General features: G+C 40.7%; 1 protein-coding gene across 5 annotated transcripts in view; it reads right to left on the reverse strand.

Moving 5' to 3' along the window:
• The window catches only part of PAK1 (p21 (RAC1) activated kinase 1), a 149,724-nt gene that overhangs the window by 83,983 nt on the left and 44,533 nt on the right, over nt 1-21,208 (reverse strand). For 2 of the 5 annotated variants that reach the window (XM_025894267.2, XM_025894266.2), the window contains exon 1: nt 5,634-5,827. The exons of 2 other annotated variants lie outside the window; for them this stretch is intronic. The gene's annotated coding sequence lies outside the window, so the exon portion shown is untranslated. Of the gene's footprint in view, nt 1-5,633; nt 5,829-21,208 lie in introns of those variants that run through there. One more of the 5 variants, XM_025894269.2, reaches the window with a different exon arrangement.

Below are 21,208 nucleotides of genomic sequence, written 5' to 3' on the forward strand. Positions count from 1 at the left end.
CTCCCATCAAAAGCCATTCCCTCTTCTCCTCCACTTGCACTCCCTCTCACCTGGAATGATCTCTTTCAGCTACATTAACCAATCAACCAATCAATCAATCTCTCTCCCCCACTCCCTCTCCCTCTCTCTTTTAGATATATTCAGTCATTCAACATATATTTATTGAGCATCTACAATGTACCAGTACTAATCTAGCTGAATAAAACAAAGTCCCTGTGTTTGTGGATTTTATGGACTAGTAAGAGAAACGAAGAGAAGCAAAGAAATGAGCAAATATACAATGTCAAGTCCATAATGAAAAATAAAGAGTAGTACATATGACTATGGGGGGGGAGGGGAAGCCAGGGATGGGTGGTATATAAGACAAGATGATCAGGACAGGCTTCTCTGAAGAAGAGACACTTAAGACCTGAATGAAATGAGACAACTAACCATAGTAATATCTGGAAGCATTTTAAGCATAGGGAGCAATAAGTACAAATATCCTAGAAGAGAATATTTTTGGGCATGTAGAATAGCAAAAAGGACAGCAAGACAAAAGTTTAGTGAACAAGGAGAAACATGGTAGAAAACTAAAATTAGCCAGAGGTCAGATTATATAGGACTTTACATGCCACAATAATAAGTTTGGATTTTGTATCAAGCATGAGAAGACACTGAAGAATTTTGAGTAGTGATCTATGTTTTAAATAGACCACTCTGGCTGCAGAAAACAGACTGCAGGGGAGCAAAGGAAAAGTGAAGAGACCATTAAGAAACTAGTACAATAATCCAGGCGGGAACTGATGGTAGTTTGGACTGCAGTAGGTAGAGAGTAGTACAGCAAAGGTAGATATTTGAAGGTAGAGCCAAATGACTTATTTAGAAATTGGATGTACAGTGTGAGAGAAAAGAAAATGAAGATGATCTCCAAATTTTTGGCCTGACCTGTGAATACTGAGTGAATATAAACATGCTATAGTGTCTCCTATTCAAAGACACACATACACCCCTCCCATGACACCAATATCTTCTTCAAAACACATTTCATTGTTTCCCTTCATAGCAAAGCTTCTCAGAAGAATTGTCTATTTACACTTTCTCCACTTCCTCCCCTTCTGTTCACCAAGTAACACCCTGTATTTCACCAAAAATAGTCTTGTCAAGGTTACCAACCATCTCCATGTTGCCAAATCAAATGGTTACTATTCTGTCCTCACCTCACTCAATCACTCTGCAACATTCACCTGGCTTTCCTTCTAGCTTTCTGTGTACTCCTATCTCCTTTGCAGACTCTTCCTAGCTATCCTTGAGGTTAAAGGTTAAAAACCTCCAAGGTTAAAAACCTCCTTTCCTCATATGCTACACTCTTGTCTGGATGATCTCATCCATTCCTATAGCTTTACTTATTACCTATATTTTGATGATGCCCAAGTTTCTACCTTTAGCCCAAAAACTCTCTTTCAGACTAATCCATCTGTTAGACAATTCTGCCTGCATTTCTTGTATCTAAACCTAAAATGAACAAACGAAACTCTTGGTTTTCACAGCATCTATCATGAATCATATTTGCTTATTTATTATACATCTCCAGCAATAAACAGTAAGCTTCACAAAGAAGCAACTAAGTCTTTTGTGTTTACCAGTGTATACCTAGCAACGAAACAGGGCTCAGCAACAGTAGACACCAAGATTTACTAGACCCTGTCTCTAGCCTCAAAACAGTCACATACTAATGGGATAGGCAGATTCATAAACCACAATGACGGTATGACATGGTAACTGCCACTGTGAATGGTGAGAGGAAAAACACGAGTGTTTCATGAATCCCAAAGAGGGGCCCTTAATAGCATAGGAGTCAAGGAAAACTTTCTTAAGAATTTAAGATTTTTTTTTTTAAGAATAGCTTTCAGTGCCTACTAGATATATTTTTATATAATTATTTTTAAGCTTTATAATAACTCTTCCAAGTAGGTGTAAATACATTCCATTTTATATATGAAGTTTAGAAAGATTAAAAACCAAGCAGCTAGTAGGTGGTGGAACCAAAATTTGAACTGAGGTCAGGATGCTTTTAAATCCCTCCCCCTTCCTCCTTTTCTTCTTTGCTATAACACAAGGTACCACCAAAAATAATGTTATACTTGCCACCTACTATTTGTTTGACCTAAAAGAAGTCATTATACCTCTTGAACTCAGTTTTTAGCATGGGGTTCAATTACCAGTCTCTAAATCATCCTTGTTCTAACTCCCTCCTTTTCCTTTATTATTAAGGATTGAGCCTCGTTTTAAATTGATCAGTGAGCAACCCTAGGCATTTTTTAATTATTAAATATATCTTTTTAAGATTTTATTTATTTATTTGACAAAGAGAGACATAGCGAGAGAGGAGACACAAGCAAGGGGAGTGGGAGAGGGAGAAGCAGGCTTCCTGCTTAGCAGGGAGTCCAATGCAGGGCTCGATCCAAGGACCTGAGCCGAAGGCAGATGCTTAACGACTGAGCCACCCAGGCGCCCCTAATTTTATTTATTTGAGAAAGATAGAGAGCAAGAGCAAGGAGGAGAGGCAAAGGGAGAAGCAGACTCCCCACTGAGCGGGGAGTGCCATGCAGGCTTGGCTGGATCCCAGGATCCTGGGATCATGACCTGAACCCAAGGCAGCCGCTTAACCAACTAAGCCACCCAGGCGCCACCTAGGCATTTCTTTTATGCTACAGCATCTGAGCATTTTTCACGGCTGCAAATGTATTCAGGAACAACCACAGTAACATCTGTAGAGCACTTCACACTTTACAAATTAGTTTCACACATTCATTATTTCATTTGATCTTCATCAACTCTATGAGGTGTTAAATCCCTATTTTACAGAGGCCAATGGAAGTGAAATGCCTAGCCTAGCACCATCTGGACTCTACAGCCTACCAGAAATTGAATTTAAGAAAATAAAGGGGAGTGGAAAGGGACGAAGAGAGTAAATGACTTATAGAGGAAGCTCATCCAAGTGGCCTAGAGCCAGGAGAAATTAACAGGGACCAAGTCAATTTCCCTTCCAAGGTAATGAGGGTTTGGCCATGGCACAGTGACCTACCACATGGAACTGCTCTGTTTTCATCTCAGTAATACCTTGAGTCCAGCCCCACATAGATGAAAAATATAAGAAAACTCTCTGTACACTATATGCATACACAGGGTCAGAAGAGAACATGGCATAAGAGAACAGATCCCACCTTTAGAGAAGACTTGAATTTAGGCCCCAGCTCTGCCACTGACTTGCTGATTAAAAAATTTCCTCCTTCTGTGTTATCACAGCCCCTTGTGCTTCTATCACATATACTTGACATATAAGGTTACAGATGCCCATACTCCTTGACTTGCAATGGAAGGTAGCAACTGAGTCCAACTTCCATCTTTGAATCCCCAGCACCTGGCACCATAACTAACAGAATAGGTGATCCAGAGAATGTGTGATGATGGATGTCATATTCAATGCTTTTTGTATACATGTGCATTCCACGTAACAGTCTGGAAAGTGAGTGCCAGGAAAACAGCAATTTGTCTTCTTATCTCTGCTTCTCTCACTCTCCCACTTTGAGGACACTGCTCAAGAAAAGTTAGTTGAGTGGAAACAAACCCGTCCAAAAAGCCAGGCTTCAGAGGGAAAGAAATTAATCTATATGGTCCTCTTTCCTAGACTGTAGTCTTTCCCACCACACCTATACCTCTACTCCCAAATAACCCTATCTTGCCCATCCACCCTCTTCTCCAAAGATCCCTCCACCTTCTCTCCCTCTACCCCATCCCTACTCTCCCCTCTTCTTCCATAGGCTCACAAGTCACCTCTTTTCCTCCAGGTAAGCAACACTTCAAAGCTGCCATAGAGTTCTTGTTCCTAGTCACTTGTCTCACAAAAGACAGTCTGGGCCTCTGCCCAGCTTCCTCTTCTCTCACTCTAGTCTTCAAGCTCTCCACTTCTCATCTTGCTTACTCCTACTGCCCTCCACTGCCTCCTCCCCTCTGCAAAGGAAGTGGGGGTCAAATCCTGGAAGAAAGATTGCTTACTGACAGGCCCAAAGCAAGACACAGAGGAAGTAAGGAAAGAGACTGGCACTTGGGGAAGACAGAATTTGTAGATGAAAGCTAAAAGTAAGGGAGTTAGGTAGGAAACACAGTTTTTGGACCTCACAAACACCCCAACGAAGGTTCCTACAAACCTATTAATAATGAGAAAGCTTAACCAACAATTCTATTTCCTGTATTTCTTTTTTAAGATTTTATTTTTAAGTAATCTCTACACCTAACACAGGGCTCAAACTTACAACCCCGAGATCACGAGTCCCATGTTCCACCAACTAAGCCAGCCAGGCGCCCCTTAACCAACAATTCTAAAAGGAAAAGAGAAGAAAGCCTAACCAAGAGGAGAAGGACCCGAGAGAGGGAAGGAAAAACTAATTATGGAGGGGAAAGGATAAGAAAGGGAAGTATGAGGAGAGCAGGAAGAAGGAAGAAAGTGGAGGGTGGGAGAAAAGATGGGTAAGGGAAAAGGAAAAATGATCAGGAGTAAGAAGTAGAAAAATGGGGAGAAGACAAAGAGGGGAATCACAGAAAAACTCTGGGGAGGAAGGAGATCAAAATAATCAAGGTAGGTTAGTAGTATCAGGCCTAACATGTGTTTCTTGGTCCCAGATGATAAGAAGGAAAGAATTATAGTGAGTAAGACATTACACAGCCCCCAAGGTCTGTCATTAACTAGGCTGAGTAAGGAGGGGGCTCCAGAGAAGACAGCCTAGTTTAAAGCAGCTTTACACCCAAGTATCAAATCATTGGCCAGTTCAGAGAAAAATCATTAACATGCCTTGACCTGTTTCTTTCCAACCCCAACTCCCTACACCCAACATATCTACACTCAACAACAAAATAATCAGCATTTTCAACCTCTGCCTTGTCCATTAAGTGTCTGGGTCCTCAGCAGACCAGCAAGATGCCGTCCAAAAGGCTGCTGGGGGACAGGATACAAAGGTCTGCTTCTCAAGTTCCCCTGTCTCCTACATTATTGAAGGGAACATCTCTGCAGCCCATTCTAGGGCTTTAACCAGCTCACCTTTCCAAAAGGCCGTTTGATAGTCTGGGGAAGCCAGAGTTACAAACAGAATATCAAGCTCCTCATTGCACAGATAAGGAAACTGAGGCCCACAGAGGCTGCCCGAACGGTACCAGCTTCCTTAGGTCTCCGATCTCCTGGTTTACTCCTCCTCTTAACAGGTCACTTATAATATAATGCCCCTCCCCAGCACCAAGAGAAAACCCCCAACGGTCCCAGCAGGCCGGCAGCTAAGCCAAGACAGAGGAAAGCATCACCCTAACCCCCAAGCAAAAGGATGTTAGCAAACGAGAACGGCTCCTGAGACACAGCTGTTCCCCCCAAAACCAGCTTCTCCTTCACAACCTTCCCTAGCCAGAGCTCTGATTCCAGGTGCTGGCCTAGCCGTAGGCCGGCTCATCTGAGGGTTCAGCCCCTTCTCTCACTTAAGGTCTCTTTAAGGAAAGACCCTAAATCTACCGGACAGCGCGGCACCACTCCCCGGAAGCCGGCGGAGACCCCTCCCCCTCCCCAGCAGCGCCCAACTGGGCGCGCCCCAGGGTGGGCCCAGTATTACCTGGTGGGGGGAGCTGGCCCCGGCATCTCTGGCGACTGTTTTTGTCGCAGAGCCGCACCTCTCCCGCCCAGCCAGCCGCACAACGCCCTGGCTCCACCCGCGCCGCTCTACTCAGCTGGGGCCGGGCTCCCAGCAGCTCAGCCGCCCCTGCTCCCGCTCCCGGTGCAGCACGCTCCCGCCCTCGCAGGGCGCAGCAAAGGCGCAGCTTCGGGGTTGGCGAAACAGAAGGGGCGGGGGAAGAAGGGAGGGAGGGAGGCGGGAGGAAACCGCGCTTCTCCTTTCCCCAAAGCTCTGAGGGCGGGGAGACTACTACCTTCGCACCGTCTCAGCTATTCTCCCCCACCTAGTCTCCAGCAGGAGGTAATTTCTCACTGGGGCCAGGCTTTCCAGGGCCTGTCAGAGTCCTCGGTGAGCCCCAGAGTCAAGGAAGAGAACCAGACACCCTCTGTGCCTTAGTTTCGGCAGCTGTCTGGACTCCAGGGCAACTCAGGTCAAACCCAGGATTTTATCAGTTTAACCTTCAGGTAAAAAGATGCACCCAGCCCTCCACCCCAACAAAGGGGTCTAACGTCCTAGGGAAAACTTTAGGTGGGCACTTATAGCTGCTTCTAAGCAAAGAAAGCCCAGCACCAGCTACCATTTATTAAGTGCTATTGTGTCCCAGGTGTTTTACGAAACGTTATGTCTATCTCACCACAACCTTATGAAGTAGGCTCTCTACCAAATCACATGTCAAAACTGAGGTCCAGGAAGAATGTGGTTTCATACAATAAGTATTTCTTAAGCACATACTGTGAATCAGGCATTATAATGAGCCCAGAGCTGAACAACACATTACAGGACATTCACCAACCCTGGCCCAGACCCCCTTAAATCCCACTAGTGCCCCCTCAATAATTTAACAACAACAACAAAAAATCCCACCTTCACACATATCCAAATGCTCCCTAAGAAATAATATTGTCCCACCAACTTCCCCTCTATACCCTGCTCTTGAGACATATGGCAGGAGTCAGATTATGCAAGGTCTCTTCCAGGTCAGAGCTAGGAGTTTGGGTTTTAAGTTTTAACAATCGAAAGGCTTTGGAAGATTTTAAGCAGAATGACAAGATCTAATTTACATCTTTGCAAGATCACTAACTGCTGAATGGAGAATAAAGGGGAGAATGGTGGAAAACAAGAAAACAAGTTAGTAGATTCTTACAAACTCCAGGCAAGAGAAGATGGTAATGATTTAGACGAATATATTGGAAGATGAGCCAAAACAAAACAGGCATATTCTAAAGATACAGCTCAAAAGCAGCAGCAGAACTTGGTGAAAGACAGAATGTAATGGGTGAATGAGGGCAGTAACTTTCCTAAGACCACACAGCTGGAAAATAGCCAAGTTGTCCCAACTTTCATCGGACTCCTAAAGCTATGCTTTATTTCTCTCTGCCATGTTAGTCATCTGCCATACCCCTGTCCCTGCTGCCAGCAAAGAGCAGGTAACCAGCATTATGCCTGATCAATGATTTAAGTGTGCTAGAGGGAAATTTTATGGTTTTTATCCATTTCTCCTGCCAGATGTCTCCATCTCCATTCAATGTGCCCAAATCATTTAACTGTAGAAGGATGTAAGGGAAGAACTCCAATGAGGACAGAAAGAACTCTTCTGTTAAGTATCTTTCATCTTTCCCAGACCCTGAGTACCCATGCTAGTCCAATTACAAGAAGTCCCAAATTTGGTGGAGGGGACAGGGAATTTCTTAAAGACATTCACATTATAGAGAGATTTGGTCAATAACACAGAGTGGGGGACCTGCTGCACTATTAGAACTCAGATTCAAAGTAGTTTTAGGATGTTCTTTTGACCCCACACCCTCCTCTCAACTTATACAGAGTGGATGAAAGGCAGAAACAGTCCTCTGCCTTGGACATAGTTTTTCAAAGTAACCTTCAATAATCATAGCATCTGATCTTACCCAACTTTCCACCTCATCCAGCATCCCCCCCTCTTACAGATGGTTTTCCACATTCTGCTGAAATACATGTAGGAACAGAGAGCTCCCTTGGAAACAGACCATGCTTCCTAACATTCAGCCAGGTACTTCTCTGTAAACTTCCAATTCTGCCTCCTGGAGCACTCAGAAAACATTCTTCAGGGCAAATATTAAAGGCTTTCGGGTACGTGTTATGGTAATCTATCAAGCCCCTGCACTTTTTCTCTTCTCCAGGATAGATACTCCCAGTTCTATTAATCACCTGGTCATTCAATAACTATTGAAGCACCTTGTATAACCCACCAGGGATGGACACATCAGTGAACAGGACCACACCTTCAAGGAGTTTACAGTTTTAGTATGATGGTTTTCAACTCTCCCTTTGTATCAAAATACCTGGGAAATGTTAAAAATATATACTGAAGTCCTAGCAGAGATTTTGACTCAGTTGGTCTGAAATGTGGCATAAGCAATATATCTTTATGGATGTAACTATAGCTATGTGGATATCCATCTATATAGAGGACTAACATTACCTGATTTCAAGACCTACTATAAAGCTACAGTGATCAAGGCAGTATGGCATTGGCAAAAGGATAGACAAAAAGATCATTGAAACAGAATAGAGAGTCTGAAATAGACCTACACAAATACAGTCAACGGATCTCCAGCAAAAAGCAAAGTAAATTTAATGAAGAAAGAGTAGTCTTTTCAATAAACGGTGCTAGAATAACAAGACATGCAAAAAAAATTGGTCTGGACACAGACTTTTCACTTTACACAAAAATTAACTCAAGGTGTATCAGAGACATAAATGTAAACTGAAAAACTATAAAATGTATATAAGATAACATAAGAGATCTAGATGACCTTAGTTTGGTTATGACTTTAGATACAACAGCAAAATCACGATCCATAAAAGAACAAGTTGGTAAATTGAACTTCATTAAAATGTAGAACTTCTGTTCTGCAAAAGATACTATTAAGAGAATGAAAAGACAAGTCATAGACTTGAGAAAATATTGGCAAAACACATATCTGATAAAGAACTTGTACCCAAACAACAGATGTTGGCAAGGAATGCAGAGAAAGGGGAACCCTCTTACACTGCTGGTGGGAATGCAAGCTGGTGCAGCCACTCTGGAAAACAGTATGGAGGTTCCTCAAAAAGTTAAAAATAGAACTACCCTATGACAGAAATTGTACTACTAGGTATTTACACAAAGGATACAAAAATACAGATTCAAAGGGATTCATGCACCTTTATAGCAGCATTATCAACAATAGCCAAACTATGGAAAGAGCCCAAATGTCCATGGGTAAAGAATGGGTAAAGAAGACGTGGTTATGTGTGTGTATCTGCATATGTATATGTGTGTATATGTATACGTATACACACACACACACACACACACACATACACATACATGATGGACTATTCCTCAGCCATCAAAAAGATCGAAATCTTGCCATTTTCAGTGATGTGGATAAAGCCACAGTGTATTATGCTAAGCAAAATAAGTCAGAGAAAGACAAATACCATATTTCATTCATTCATATGTGGGATTTAAGAAACAAAACAGATGAACATATGAGAAGGAAAAAAAGAGAGACAGGGAAGCAAACCATAAAAGACTCTTAACTATAGAGAACAACCTGAGGGTTGACAGAAGGAGGTGGGTAGGGGATGGGCTAAATGGGTGATGGGTATTAAGGAGGGCACTTGTTATGATGAGCACTGAGTGTTATTTGTAAGTGATGAATCACTAAATTCTACTTCTGAAACCAGTATTACACAATGTGTTAACTAACTAGAATTTAACTAAAAATTTGAAGCAAACAAAAAAGAACTTGTATCCAAAATGTACAAAAAACTCTTAAATCTCAACAGCAAGAAAACAAACAACCCAATCAAAAAATGGACAAAAGATCTGAACAGACAGCAAACCAAAAAAGATACAGAGAATATGAAGAGATAATCAATATCATATGTCATTAGGGATAATAATGAAGTACAACTACATACCTATTAGAATGGCTAAAATCCAAAACACTGATAACACCAAATGTGGGTGAGTATATGCAGCAGAATCCTCATTCACTGCTGATGGGAATGCAAAACGGTACAGCCACTTTGGGAGACAGTTTGGCAGTTTCTTATAAAGCTAAATATAGGTTTACCATATAATCCAGCAATTGCACTCCTAGGTATTTATTCAAGTGCATTGAAAATTTATGTCCACACAAAATCCTACCCACAAATAGTTATTGCAGCCTTATTTATAATTGCCAAAATATATAAGCAACGAAGATATCCTTCAATAGATGAATGGGTAAACAAACATCCATACAATGGTGTGCTATTCAGCAATAAAAAGAAATGAACTATCAAACCACAAAAGACACAGAAAAACCCTAAGTGGAAAAGTATCAAGTAAAGAGCTACTCTGAAAAGTATGATATTCTGGAAAATGCAAAACTATAGCAGCAGCAAAAATATCTGTGGTTGTGAGGAGTTCAGAAGTGGGGTGGAGTAAGGATAAAGAGGTGGAACATAGGGCATTTTAAGGCAGTGAAACTATTCTACACGATACTATATGGTGGATACATAACATTATGTATGTCAAAACCCACAGAACTGTACAACACAAAGAGTGAACCCTAATATAAACTATGGACTTCAGTTAGTAATAATGTGTCAATATTGGTTCATCAATTGTACCACACTAATGTAGGATGTTGATAATTGACAAAGTGCAAGGGGGAGTGGTAGAGACAGAGTATATGGGAGCTCTTTGGACTTCCTGGTCAATTCTTCTCTAAGCCTAAAACTGCTCTAAAAATAAAATGTATTAAAATAAAATAAAAAAGTATCAAGCAAAATAAAGGACATACAAGATAAAGTTCATTTTATTTTTTACTAGATTCATTAGACATTAAATTATTCCATCAAATTGCTATAAAAGTTTCTAAACACTCTCAATTTTTATGCTTACTTCATTGTAGATTGAGAACAGTTCAGACTCCACTTTGAGTAGTGGTGATCTAGGGCACCTTCCACTAAACATAGTTCTGTTTGCCATGACCCTCTTACTACCTGGTACCCTATGGGGAACATGACACTCTAAGTGCAGTCTGTCTCCTTCAGAACATAGTTAACTATCATCTCCTCTAACTCTACTTACTTCCAGTAATTTAGTCTGAAGTTGCATTAGTTTTTAGCCACTGCAATGTCTTTGGCTGACATTGAGCTTAGGCAGCCAAAACCACCATTTTTGTAAGAATAGCATCATGCTAGTTCTCCTCCAGCCTGCCCATATGTTACCATTTCTTTGAGACTTAAAATGTAGAACTCTTCTGTCATCCTCCTTAAATTGCATCTTGTTGGCTTCAACCCATCTTTGCAAGCTCTCTTGCTTGCTCTCTCTCTGCCATCTAGCATTGTACTTTTCCCTTCCAGTCTTTATCACCTGCAAATCCAATAAATATGCTATCTCTTCAAACATTTATCAAACATCTACCATGTACCCTCGCCCACATTAGGCCTCAGGGATTAAAGACAACCTAGAAATGGTCTATGTCTCCACTAATCACCACTAACAATGGAGGCTAGCATATATAAAACTAAAAAGTCCCACACTAGAAAAATGAATAAACAAAATAAATAAGGTAGAAGAAACAATAAAACATTAACATACAATATAAGGCAGGACCGCTAGCATCTTCAGCAGGAAAGATCAAATTCAGGTATGTTCTATTATAGATTTCAGTTCTCCCAAAACCAGATGCTGGTTTGGTTATAAAAGGCTGTCTAGCTGTCTCACTCCTAGAGAGCCTCTTTCAATGGTGGGTGCTACTACAGGGAGCCTGGCTAAGCTTGGCTGCCTCCCTCCCTTCTAAAACACAAGACTCATGAAAATGAGGCATACTGGTGAGAAGCCAGCATTCTATTTGTTACTAAGGACTAATAATCAAGGAAGCTTTATTACCGAGGGCTAATAATCAAACTTATAATCAAGGAAGAAACTATTTGCTAAAGAAATGAAAAAGCAGAACCAAATGAGGGAGAAGTTACTTCAGAGAAAAAACTGTATATTCAAAGAAAGAAATTAAATCTTAGAGATATCAAAAAACTTGCCTAAGTTTACACAAGTTAGCAGTTAACTTGTTTTAAGTGCAATTACTCCTTGCTGTTATACAGTCCTTTGGTTTACAAAGTAAATAATTCACAAGTTATCCTTCTGAGCCATGGACCTTGACCAGTAATGTTTTATCTGTGTAGTCACCTTAGGCTCGACCAGGCCCTTTTAGGTTACTCACCTGGCTTGTATAGGCATATGAGTTTGCAATCCCGGATAACACTATATAAAGGCTAATGATTGGTAATAATTAGCAAATTTTGTTTAGACACTATAGGTTTCAACCTAATGGCTTATGTCTAGTGATTATAGTGCCCATAGGATTTGAAAAAGTTTGTTTTTATTTGATTCTTTTGCAACTGCAAATAATTCTTAAGAACAATACATTTACTGTATGAGAATTAAATCTTCCCATATCACCAGTTAAACGTAAGAGGAAGTCAGTCAACAATGATGACTTTGCTTATAAAGTAGTCATCTAACACACCATTCTTTCTTGTAATCAGATGGCAGGGCCAGTTGCCTATAAACGACTATGAAATGAGGTGAAGTATAAAATAAATAAATAATAATAGCTTACAAAAATACTTCAAGAAAAGAAATAAGCAATGGCGGGATGGATATGGAAAAAGGGGCAAAACTATCAGCAGCAATTCAAAGCAAGTAAATCAAAATGTACTTGAAGTTCAAACAAGGCCAAAAAAAGTACAGAGAAGGGAGACAGTAATTACATTTGTAGAGATGGGGGAAGTTTTGTAGAGGAGACAGTATTTGGGTTGGGAATTAAAGAAGCAGAATTTTTATACATAGAGGTATTGAAGATGGGGGATAAGGGCAGAGAATTCCCTTAAGGGAACCGGAAAAGCAAAGACTCAAAAGAGGAAAAAGTATGCACTCTGTTTAGCAAAGAGTAAATAGTCTAGTCATTCAAGGAAACAGCAAATAATCTCATCATTCATTCATTATTTACTAAATATGTTCTACATGCCAGACACAGTGCTAGCGTTGAGGGATGCAAACATGAGGAAACTTACTTCTTACTTTCAAGAAGCAAAGCATCTAAAGGAGGAGGAGGAGGAGGTGGAGGAAGAGGTGGAGGAGGAGGAAGAGGTGGAGGAGGAAGAGGTGGAGGAGGAAGAGGAGGAGGAAGAGGTGGAGGAGGTGGAGGTGGAGGAGGAAGAGGTGGAGGAGGAAGAGGAGGAGGAGGAAGAGGAGGAGGTGGAGGTGGAGGAGGAAGAGGAGGAGGAAGAGGAGAAGCAGCAGCAGCAGCAACACATTTTTAAATATAACAGAAAACAAAGCTGTGTCACTGACAGATTTAACAAGTCCAAATTTGTTCCTTCTTCAGTTGCCCCCGTCAGTAAATAGCAATTCAACTCTTTCAGTTACTTAGCCAAAAATGTGATTCATCTTTGACTCTACTTTTTCTATTACCTCTACACCGAATCCAACACAAAGCACAACACACTGATGACCCAATTCAATGAGGAAATGACCGCCATTACTTCTGATCATCAGATGCTAAAATGGGTAGCACTGCCACTTCTGACAGGGCAAACCTCAGTGCAAGAGCCACTAGCATCAATACCACTTCTGTGCCAGAGACTCACACTTGCAGGCTGATGCGACTGCCTCTGCCACCAAAGGCAGAAAGTCAGCTCCCCATTACTTTCTCTCTCATGTCATTAAGTCCTAAATCCAAGTGTGGTGTTGGTGAAAGCTAGGTCACTGACAGTGTTCCGGAAGCAGGGCAGTATGAAAAACAACTGTTTAAGATACATTTTTATCTGCTTTAGGGGATAGCATCTTTGCCCCCAGAAAGACTCATAAATTGGAGAACACAAAATGCTGTACAGTAAAACAAATGATACCTATTTATTTCAGTTATCTGTTGCTTCTACATTTTCTTCCCATATATAAATTATTTTTCATTTTTTTTAAGATTTATTTATTTGACAGAAAGTGGGACAGGGAATACAAGCAGGGGGAGCGGGAGAGGGAGAAGCAGGTTCCCCATCGAGCAGGGAGCCCGATGTGGGGCTTGATCCCAGGACCCTGGGACCATGACCTGAGCCGAAGGCAGACGCTTAACCCAGGCGCCCCTATAAATTATTTTTTTAAAAACACAGCCTATCACCACCAATCATGAGGGAAATGCAAATCAAAATCACAATGACATATCACCTCACAGCTGTTAGAATGACTTTTTTGAAGACAAAAAATAACAAGTGTTGCTGTGGATGTGGTGAAAAGGGGACCCTTGTGTACTGCTGGCGGGCATGGAAAGTAGTATAGCCACTATGGAAAACAGTATGAATGTTCTTCAAAAAACTGAAAATAGAACTACTATATGGTCCAGCAATTCCACTTCTGGTATTTATACAAAGAAAGTAAAAACACTCATTTGAAAAGATATATGTCCCCCCGCCAACATGTTCAGTGAAGCATTATTTACAATAGTCAAGATATGGAAACAACCTAAGTGTCCACTGAAAGATGAATGGATAAAGAAAATGTGATGCAATACATACAACAGAATACTATTCAGCCATAAAAAAAGAATGAGGGGCGCCTGGGTGGCTCACTCGTTAAGCGTCTGCCTTCGGCTGAGGTCATGATCCCAGGGTCCTGGGATCGAGTCCCGCATCGGGCTCCCTGCTCTGCGGGAAGCCTGCTTCTCCCTCTCCCACTCCCCCTGCTTGTGTTCCCTCTCTCGCTGTGTCTCTCTCTGTCAAATAAATAAATAAAATCTTAAAAATAAATAAATAAATATTTAAAAAGAATGAAATCTTGCCATTTGCAACATTATACCCTAAGTTTTAAAAAATGGTGGAGGAAAAATATAAATAAAAAAAATACTCCAGCCTTATATATTGTCACCAATCCTAACAAACAAAATACTCTTACCATCTCCCCCAGAAAAGGACCAACATCCCAGCATTGAATTCTAAGGAATTTATCTCTTATTTGTTGAGTGCTTTAAGTACCAAGTACTACTCTAAGCCTCCTTGCCTTTGTTCATGCTGCCACCTCTGATTGGAACAGCCTTATCTCTCATTATCCCCCTTTGTTTCCTGGCAAACTTTTAATCTTCAGGTGTTATTTCTAATTTGCCATCTCTGCTATGGTCCTGCCCAAAGGCTTGAGTAAGTCCTCCTCCTTTAGGATCTTAGAGCACCTCATGAAAATTTACCGCAGGTGTCTTTTATCTCCAGCCAGAAGTCCCTTTGGTTAGAGAATGTTTCATTCATTTCTATTTCCTCAGTACCCAGTTGAAGCCTCCCACATAGACAGTTCTTAATAATTATATCTACTGAATCAAAAGAAATCTAAAAAATAAAAACATACGTATCTTTTGGCCCAGGCACACAACTGCTGTCTTACTCTGATTCCATTTATACCCCAAGATACATGGTTGTTAAATATAGCTCTTAAATATTTAAAACCACAGCAACACAAGTGGCTTTTTTAAAAAAATTATTATAAATAAATTCTTTAAAAACCCAAAAGCAGTTTGAAGGTCCATTGTGTTAACAAAGCAGAAGACATTTTAACAGGCATATCCCCATTTTAAGAACTCATAGACTCAGGGCGCCTGGCTGGCTCAGTTGGTTGGGCGACTGCCTTCAGCTCGGGTCATGATCCTGGAGTCCCGGGATCGAGTCCCGCATCGGGCTCCCTGCTCAGCAGGGAGTCTGCTTCTCCCTCTGACCCTCCCCGCTCTCATGTGCTCTCTCTCCATCTCTCACTAAAAGAAAAGAAAAAAAAAAAGAACTCATAGACTCAAAACACTTTAGACACAGCTTTTTTTTTTAATGAGCTCTCAATCTTTCTTGCCACTAAAATCTTTCTTCTTACATTAATTAAGCTTAGATTCCAGCTGTGGTGCTCCACTAGGTCAGTAAGGTATTAGAAAAAAAGCACCTCCTGTAAGATATGGCCGTCTCTAACATTTATGCAGTTCATTATAATCAACAAAGCCCCGTCATACCCATTGTCCAATTTAATTCTTACATAAAATCCTGTGAGATTTCTCCTCCCTCACAAGCAAAGCCCAGTCCCAAGCCATCTCTCCTGGACCACTAGCACTAACAGTGCCACTCTCACCACCCACCACACACACGCATTTGCTATGGCTCTTCTCACTTATACAGATGATCTATTCTCCATAGTGAAGTGTGAGCAGCTTGAGGGAAGGCGCCAGGCCTAGCACAGTGTACAGCATAGTAAATGCTCAAGAACTACTCAATAAACAACCAAAGTGAGTTAGGCAGAATAGTTAGCATATTTGTTTTAAAACAGAAACTGGGATGATTTTCCCAAATTCTCCTAGCGAAGACTATCATCAGGGTATTCTTGACTTTCAGTTCAGGACAATTTTTACCACAATACCCTCCCCCAGGACCGGTCAGTGTACAAAGGGAGTCCTTCCTGAACTAAGACTGAAATCCTGATCCTTGGACAAGCCATTTTTCTGAGCATCAGTTTCCTCAGTTTTCAAGTGAGAACAATCATACTGTCTTTCCCTCTCTGAACATACTGTGAAAATTACATAAGATGATGTCAAAACGGCTTGAGATGTGTGAAATGATATACTAAGCCAGAGACAATACTTAGGGTGATGACTCCCACTGTTAGCGACAAAGTCAAAATCAGAGTCTGCCCTAGAAGAACCACATTTATCCTAACAGCTCTAAAAAAACGGCTTTATCATCCTCATTTTACATATGACAATAATGAGACACAGAGAACTTACAATTGCCAAAGACTGCAAACCTAGTAGATATTACAGCTGGAATTAGAAGTCAGTTCTGTCACAACCTAAAGAGCTTCCCATGATGCTTCCCCAACATTATAGAACTAAAGCCTTATTCTCCTTTAATTTCAGTTACCACTAGGCAGATGGAACAGTGCTAATCTAGAGTTAAGAGCATTCCATTCTCTCTCAGGCCAAAACAAACTAAGAGTCAGCCTTGTGGGTAAGTACAAGTACCTTGAAGTTAAGCTTGACTGCAATTCCTGTGGTGTCCTGCCTCAGTAGGATGAGCTAAAAATTGAATGTGTATGTTAGAAAATATTTCAAGCTCAATTTTGAAATTATTTTAACTAGACTAAAAATCTGACAGGAAAGGCAAAAGTGAACAATTTTTTTATCATTCATTGTTATGATTATAAAACATGACAAGGAGCCTAGGCTTTGAAATGAGTTCATACTTAGAAAAGCCTGGACAAAGGCCTAGAGGAGGGAATAAGTAGAACAAAAGAGGCCCAGGGCGCCTGGGTGGCTCAGTCGGTTAAGTGTCTGCCTTCAGCTCAGGTCATGATCCCGGAGTCCCAGGGACTGAGCCCTGAGTCAGGCTCCCTGCTCAGTGGGGAGTCTGCTTCTCCCTCTGCCCCTCTCCCTGCTCCTGTTCACTCTCTCTCTCAAATAAATAAATAAAATCCTAAAAAAAAAAAAAGAACAAGAGAGAACCAAGATGTGATGATAGCTAGAGTAAGTGGGCTTGACAGTGAGACCTATGAAAATACAGTCCGCTATCCTTTTCCTCCTCCCTAGCCACCTGCATATCCTGCAAGGAACCTAACCTGTGATGCTTCTTTTCTCCCTTCCAGCACATGAACAATACAGATTAGTAAGTCATTCAGAAAGTTTAAAACCTTCCTTTGCTGACACTTGAGACTAAATGCCTCTCCAAAGACAGATTTAATAGTAGACAGGCTGTCAGAAGACACATGTTGTCATTACACTGTCCTTCTTATAGTCTGGGGAAGTGTTGTTTTTTTTTTTTTTTTGGTAGAATCATGTAGCGGCCATTACTTGCAGCCTCAAATATTCATATACCTGTAGCCATCAATTCTTTTATTTGGGGTTAGAGTGTAGAGAAATTTTTGTAAAGGATATATTTGGAATTCACCAAAAAAAGGAGAGCAGTGTGAATATTTCATTTTCTCAGAAAGAACTCTGGCATAGAGCAGGCATCTGACCCAGCAGTACCACAGCCCAAAAGCTTTCATGAACTCAGAGCCTCTTGGACCTCAACAGGGCCTGTAAAAAGACTTCGGATGAAAACAACAGACTCACAACTCAGAAGTCATTCCCTCAACAAGTTCTTATCAGCCTTCCCTGAGAGTCTACAAGATGCAATGCCATGTGTTGGGGCATGCAATGAACAGCCAATGAATCAGGGGCAACAGATAAGAGTTAATCATGAAAACAGGAAGAATGAAGTAAGTACTCCATAAGAAGTAGAAAAAAAGGGTTGATACTGACTATGGAGGTCAGAGAGACTTCACCAGGTGACCTTCTCCCTGTATGGATGCCGTCTCCACTGTACTGTACTCAGACTCTGACAACCCACACCAGATATACAAACACACCAAGGAATTTTACCATATAGCAAAGAAACAAGTTGGCTAAGCCAGGTAGATGAGAAGGCAAAGGCAAAAACTTGGAAGAGTACATGCATGGGGCACATCTAAGGAATGCCATTGACCATGGTTTGAGTGCAGGATGCACAGAGGAATTAATAAGAAACAAGGCAGGAAAGGCACATTTGGGTCAGATTCCAGAAGGTCTTGAATGCCAGTCTAAGGAACTTGAAATGCATTCTATAAGCAAGGGGAAATATTATAATTTTTTTAAGCAAAATAGTGGCATGATTCGACCTATATTTTAGAAAGATCATTCTAGCAGAAGTGTGAAAGGTAAGGGAAGATTAGAAGTAGTAAGACTGTCAGGAAGCTACTATGTTATAAAAGCCCAGTTAAAAGATGATAAGGGCACTGCAACATCATGATCAGAGCCTAAGCAGGGTGAGCAGGGTCTACAGTGGGGAGAGGGGTGGGGGAGAAGCAGGCTGGTAAGGAGAATCAGAGCCCAAGTAAGGTGAGAAGGGCATCCATGCATGGAGCAGGAAGATGGACTGGTGTGGAATATAAGAGTCTAAGTACAGTGAGGAGAGCATCCATATGAGGGCAAGGGAGCACGGTACAGCATGTCAGAACCCAAGCTGAAGAAGTGAAGAAGAAATCTCCATGACAGAGCAGCCTGGTCTAGGTTGTTGAACCCACACAGGATGAGGAGAGCATCCATACAGTGGGGAGAGCCTGTAATGGAGAGTTAGAATCTTAGTTCCTCACTATGTCTACTGAGAGGGCCTGGGAGCAGCACCAGCCCAATAGAAATAAGCATACCTAGCAGCCAGATTTTGGCTTCTAAATACCACTTAACACTAAAAGAAACCAAGGCTCCTTGGTGAAATGGATTCTTCCAGGGCTGGGGCAGAGAAAGCACAGGATGAGCCTAGAACATCTTCTTGGGCCAGAAAGAAAAGGAGTGGTCAAACAACAGCAGGGACATGTGAAAAGTATACAAAAGCCAACTTGAATGGGGCTCCTACTGGCCAAATCAGGGAGAACTAGAGAATCAAAATAAATAAAATAGCAATAGCATATTACCTAACTGAATAAAACAGGAAGCCATGAGTCCATGCAGACACAAATAAATATATAGAAAGTTTGGCACAGAAAAGGATATTTACACAGTTTCATAGTACCTCCCTACAAAATGTTTATTAATTATGAAGGATAAAAGAGTAACTTTCAGTAGAGAAGTCTAAAAGATACCATCTTAAGTTACCAAACTGAACACCAACAGTAATGAGATAATGGCAGCAAAATATAATAGAATATGGACTCTGGAATTAGATCTAGTTTCGATTCTTGACTCTGCCACCTTGACCTGGTTATTTAACTTTTTTAAACTGGAATTTCCTCACCTATCAAATGGGGATAAAGTTTTTATTATAAATTGTTGGAGAAATAAGGTTTAAAGCACCTATCAAAAGTGCCATGAAGAGCAGGCGTTTAAAATGTACCTATCTAGGGGCGCCTGGGTGGCTCAGTTGTTAAGCATCTGCCTTCGGCTCAGGTCATGATCCCAGGGTCCTGGGATTGAGCCCCGCGTTGGGCTCCCTGCTTGGCAGGAAGACTGCTTCTCCCTCTCCCACTTCCCTTGCTCGTGTTCCCTCTCTCACTGTGTGTCTCTGTCAAATAAATAAAATCTTTAAAAAAAAATAAAAAATAAAATGTACCTATCTTTTAGCTACATTTGCTATATTATTTGTAACATTTTGCTATTATTTGCATTATTATTTACAATAATTTGTATTATTATTTATATTTGCATTATTTGTTACATTATTTACATTACTTTTTATTTTTATTTACGTTATTTTTGCTATATTATTTGCAAATCTACCTTTTGCAAATAACTAATGTGTACACAGAGTTTTATATGCATCTACAATATCATTTATGCCCCATAACAACCCTGAGAGATTATGTAATAATAGTGGTACACTTTTTTCAATTTGACAGATGAGGCAACTGAAACAAGAATAGAATGAGTTAATGTCCCAATTTTAACAGTGAGTTAAATATACAGCTGAGCCTAAAACACATAATCCAAACTCCCTCTCCAGTAGCCTTTCCTCCTCATGGAGTTTGTGCTGCTGAAGGAAATGGCCCTTCTCACGGATTATTCCCTTTCACCAGAATGTGGAATAATATGAAAAGAAATCATCTCTCTGAGATGGGAGTGTGATTAAGGCCAACTAAAAAAAAAAAAGCAAAACATCTTTCTTCCACTCAGAACCAGAATAGAGTGAGTCACCTAATACCTAGCCACTTAGAACTTATCAAAACAGCATTCTTCAGAAGGACCTAAGTGAAGGAAGCCCCACAAAAGGCAAGTAATTTCACAACATGCTATAACTAGAGTGACTCTTACATACCACCAAGTCCAATTTTCCCATGTACACATGGTGAATCTGAGACCTGGAGAAGGGAAAGGACATATCTGAAGAAAAAAAGAGTTACAATATGCCAACCCTACAATCACTGAGTGGCCTGAAAATAAGGTCATTTTACAGTTCATTTGGTAACTATCACACATCAACACAAGATGCTGTCTTTATCATATTCCTGTGTTTTCAACTGCAATTCTGTGTATTTTTTGTCTCCACAATTACGGTGAATGGACCCAACATCTTAGTCATGTGTGTACTCCCACAGGCTTCGTAAGCAGTTGGTGCCCAAAAATTACTTCTCATAAAACACAATATGATTGATGGTATCAGAAAGATGGTTTAATGTCCAAAAAAAAAAATCAATCAATATACCATATTAACAGAGTAAAAAGCAAAAGCTATAAGATCATCTCTACTGACACACAAAAAGCATTTTACAAACACTAACACCCTTTTATGATGAAACAGTCAAGAAACCAGTAATAGAAGGAAACTTCCTTAACTTGATAAAGGGCATCTACCAAAAAACCCCACACCTAATATCATACTTAAATTGGTAAATTTGAATGCCTTCTTCCTAAAATCAGGAACAAGACAAGGATATCTGCTTTTGCCACCTTTATTTAACATTGTATTGGAGGTTC

Source organism: Callorhinus ursinus, unplaced genomic scaffold (assembly GCF_003265705.2).
Source record: "Callorhinus ursinus isolate GAN/ISIS: 27379988/994484 unplaced genomic scaffold, GSC_fseal_2.0 scaffold35, whole genome shotgun sequence".
Lineage (NCBI taxonomy): Eukaryota > Metazoa > Chordata > Mammalia > Carnivora > Otariidae > Callorhinus > Callorhinus ursinus.